Source organism: Eleutherodactylus coqui, chromosome 7, assembly GCF_035609145.1.
Source record: "Eleutherodactylus coqui strain aEleCoq1 chromosome 7, aEleCoq1.hap1, whole genome shotgun sequence".
In the NCBI taxonomy this organism is placed as follows: domain Eukaryota; kingdom Metazoa; phylum Chordata; class Amphibia; order Anura; family Eleutherodactylidae; genus Eleutherodactylus; species Eleutherodactylus coqui.
Genome location: NC_089843.1, coordinates 221325700 through 221330449, shown reverse-complemented (window position 1 = coordinate 221330449; position 4750 = coordinate 221325700). Strand labels below are relative to the sequence as shown.

Below are 4750 nucleotides of genomic sequence, written 5' to 3'. Positions count from 1 at the left end.
CTCAGAGACCCTTAATGTAACCCAGAGAACTGTGGCATTTGAAGACCCCCAATGTAACCCAGAGACCCATGGCACCTGGAAACCCCCAATGTAACCCAGAGACCCCTAGTGTAACTCACAAACCATTCAGTGGCACCCAGAGCCCTCTAGTGTAACCCAGAGACCCCTCAGTGGCACCCGGAGATCCCCAATGTAACCCAGAGACCCATGGCACCCGGAGACCCCCAATGTAACCCAGAGACCCATGGCACCCGGAAACCCCCAATGTAACCCAGAGACCCATGGCACCCGGAAACCCCCAATGTAACCCAGAGACCCATGGCACCCGGAGACCCCCAATGTAACCCAGAGACCCCTCAGTGGCACTCAGAGACCCTTAATGTAACCCAGAGACCCATGGCACCTGGGGACCCCCAATGTAACCCAGAGACCCCTCAGTGGCACTCAGAGACCCTTAATGTAACCCAGAGACCCATGGCACCTGGGGACCCCCAATGTAACCCAGAGACCCATGGCACCCGGAGACCCCCAATATAACCCAGAGACCCATGGCACCCGGAGACCCCCAATGTAACCCAGAGACCCATGGCACCCGGAGACCCCCAATGTAACCCAGAGACCCATGGCACCCGGAGACCCCCAATGTAATCCAGAGACCCATGGCACCCGGAGACCCCCAATGTAACCCAGAGACCCATGGCACCCGGAGACCCCCAATGTAACCCAGAGACCCATGGCACCCGGGGACCCCCAATGTAACCCAGAGACCCATGGCACCCGGAGACCCCCAATGTAACCCAGAGACCCCTCAGTGGCACCCAGAGACCCCCAATGTAACCCAGAGACCCATGGCACCCGGAGACCCCCAATGTAACCCAGAGACCCCTCAGTGGCACCCAGAGACCCCCAATGTAACCCAGAGACCCATGGCACCCGGAGACCCCCAATGTAACCCAGAGACCCATGGCACCCGGGGACCCCCAATGTAACCCAGAGACCCATGGCACCCGGAGACCCCCAATGTAACCCAGAGACCCCTCAGTGGCACCCGGAGACCCCCAATGTAACCCAGAGACCCATGGCACCTGGAAAACCCCAATGTAACCCAGAGACCCATGGCACCCGGAGACCCCCAATGTAACCCAGAGACCCATGGCACCCGGAGACCCCCAATGTAACCCAGAGACCCATGGCACCCGGAGACCCCCAATGTAACCCAGAGACCCATGGCATCCGGGGACCCCCAATGTAACCCAGAGACCCATGGCACCCGGAAACCCCCAATGTAACCCAGAGACCCATGGCACCCGGAAACCCCCAATGTAACCCAGAGACCCATGGCACCCGGAAACCCCCAATGTAACCCAGAGACCCATGGCACCCGGAAACCCCCAATGTAACCCAGAGACCCATGGCACCCGGAGACCCCCAATGTAACCCAGAGACCCATGGCACCCGGAGACCCCCAATGTAACCCAGAGACCCCTCAGTGGCACTCAGAGACCCTTAATGTAACCCAGAGACCTGTGGCATCTGAAGACCCCCAATGTAACCCAGAGACCCATGGCACCCGGAAACCCCCAATGTAACCCAGAGACCCATGGCACCCGGAGACCCCCAATGTAACCCAGATACCCATGGCACCCGGAGACCCCCAATGTAACCCAGAGACCCCTAGTGTAACTCACAAACCATTCAGTGGCACCCGGAGCCCCCTAGTGTAACCCAGAGACCCCTCAGTGGCACCCAGAGATCCCCAATGTAACCCAGAGACCCGTGGCACCCGGAGAATCCTAGTGTTACCCAGAGACCCCCAGTGGCACCCGGAAACCCCCAATGTAACCCAGAGACCCGGAGACCCCTAGTGTAACCCAGAGACCCCTCAGTGGCACCTGGAGACCCTCAATGTAACCCAGAGACCAGTGTCACCTGGAGATCCCTAGTGTAACCCAGAGACCCCCTCAGTGGCACCCGGAGACCCCTAATGTAACCCAGAGACCCTTAGCGGCACCCAGAGACCCCCCAGTGTAACCCAGAGCCCCCTTAGTGGCAAGGAAACGCCTAAGTGGCACCCGGAGACCCTCCAGTGGCACCTAGAGATCCCTAGTGTAACCCAGAGACCCCTCAGCGACAAGGAAACCCCTAAGTGGCACCCAGAGATCCCTAGTGTAACCCAGAGACCCCTCAGCGACAAGGAAACCCCTAAGTGGCACCCGGAGACCCCCCAGTGGCACCCAGAGATCCCTAGTGTAACCCAGAGACCCCTCAGCGGCAAGGAAACCCCTAAGTGGCACCCGGAGACCTCCCAGTGGCACTGAGGGACGCAACCACACAGCCTTATGATGTGATTGTGGCTGGATCATAATGAGTTCAGCTGTTACTGTTTTCGGACTCTTTTTCGTGAAACCATCGCTCAGGTCCTCGCTGGATCGCGGGAATCAGAATGACAATCGTTCAGTGTAGATGATGCCGTGACCCAACTATAAATAATCACTTATTTTTCGTCATTTAGTTTCTGAAACCATAAAAACTGAATGACGACGGGTCGTGCAAACAGGTAGTTCATCTATGAATGACTGCCTGTTTACGGTGACTGACACAAGCAGCCCCCAGGTAGTAGACCCTTGGGGAGGCAGAGGATTGCAGAGCCACTGCAGGAGCCACGGACATCACTTCCTCCGCACAGGAATCCAGAAAGACTCATTTCAGCGGCAGCAGAGCTACGGTGCAAAGAGTAAGAAGGGCTCTGTTCTCCCATCCTCAATAAAATTGCGACGTTTCGACCGTCAAGCGGTCTTTCTCACGCATTTTACTTTTTGCACCATATTTACGTTGAATGGGGACCTGCGGTCTAAAGCGTTCTCCAGCACGCTCTGCCCCCACTGACAGATCATCGCTGCTGTGTAAAACCATGGGTACAATTATCACGGGGACGACTAGTGCCCATCTGGGTGAATCTCCCTCTTAGGCTAAATTCACACGGGCGAGTGCAATATTGGGCCGTGAATCATAGCCTGATATTGCGCTCGCCAACATGTAATTTCCCTCGCGGATGCGAGGCGTTTTAATCTCGAAACCGTCTTGCATTACTTTGGGGAAGTAGCGATCCTCCACCGCAGCTGACAGCGGACTCTCTACCATTGTTAACAATGGGAAAACCTCGTATTGCATCGCACTGCGTGCTCATCTGTGTGACCCCATTCAAAAGAATGGGGTTTATATTCATGTGTGATGAGTGGCTCTCGCAATGCACAAATCTCTAACAATTTTCTTGGCCGTGTGAAAATGGCCTTAGGGCTCAATCACAGGGGTATTTTTTCAGTCCATATTATGTGGTATATTAGTAATGTGTGAGCTGTCAGTGTAGATCGCTACTTCTCCGAAGTGAGGTGAGGCGGTTTTGATATAAAAACTCCTTGCATCTGTGGGGAAACCACACGTTGGCAAGTGAGATATCGGGCCGTGATTCATGGCGCAATTTCACACTCGCCCGGGTGAAGTTAGCCTAAGGGCTCATGTCCACGGGCAAAAGAAGAATTAAAATCCGCAGCAGATTTTAACTCTTCTCCTGTCCGCGGATCCGCACCCCATAGAGATGCATTGACCACCCGCGGGTAGATAAATACCCTCGGATCGTCAATAAAAGTGATTTTTTTAAAAATGGAGCATGAAAAAATCTGGACCATGCTCCATTTTCGTGCGGGTCTCCCGCGGCGACGGCTCCCGCAGGCTTCTATTGAAGCCTATGGAAGCCGTCCGGATCCGCGGGAGGCAAAAATCGGAATTTACTCACCCGCTCCGTTTCTTCTCTTCGCCGCGGCGCCATCTTCTCTCCGTCGCGGCCGGATCTTTTTTCTTCGGGTCGGCGCATGCGCGGGGCACGTCACCGACGTCATCCTGCGCATCCGCCGGGCCGAAGAAAGAAGATCCGGCCGCGACGCAGAGAAGATGACGCCGCAGCGAAGGAAGGATCCGGAGCGTGCGGGAGGTAAGTTTATTCTGATTTATTCTTATTTTCAGCCCTCATGTCCGCGGGGCAGGAGGGACCCGCTGCAGATTCTCCATGGAGAATCCGGAGCGCGCCTGATGTTCCCCGTGGACATGAGGCCTAAGTGTAATCAGGACGTTGTGAAGTTCTTTCTTTCATAATGCCCTTTTTTTCTTTTAAAATTTTTTTATATGTATGTATTTTACATTTTTTTTAGAATTTTTTTTGTGTACCAATACAGGAATGCAATACCAGGTCAATGCGCGGAGTGGACAGAGCAAGCTCTTTTTCCAGCTCCCTGTTCTAAAAATCCATTTAATATATGGTCCCCAGATAGGGGACGTATCAGATATTAAACTGATAAGAACAGATACTACACTTGATCTTAGCCAAAAGGCCTAGAAGCGATAACCCGAAACGGGTTATGCCTGGAAAATGGCTTTCCAACGCTGCTTTCCACTTCTTCAGGTGAAGTCAGGTTGACTCACAAGTGACAGGCCCTTCAAGCCCTTTGCAGTCGCCCGCAATGTCATACTGTAGTTTTAAAATCTGCATAGCACTGCTTTGTGGAACGCACCTAATCTTTCCTCTTGCACCATGCTCAGGCATCCTAGGCTTGCAGTGCCTGCAGCACTCTTCCTCTCCCTATGCTGGATGGTTCTGCAGATGATTATATTGTAATCACTAGCTTGCCTCTGAACGTTCATTGGTCAAGCGATTTATTTTGATTCCCACATTTGGAGTCAGGAAAGAACTTTTCCC

General features: G+C 53.9%; 1 non-coding gene across 1 annotated transcript; it reads right to left on the bottom strand.

Annotated features, from left to right (window-relative positions):
• Positions 1 to 4210: 4210 nt before the first annotated feature.
• LOC136573836 (U2 spliceosomal RNA) lies at positions 4211 to 4397 on the bottom strand. The gene has a single exon (XR_010786054.1). It is a non-coding gene; the product is annotated as a U2 spliceosomal RNA (small nuclear RNA).
• Between the last annotated feature and the right edge of the window lie 353 nt (positions 4398 to 4750).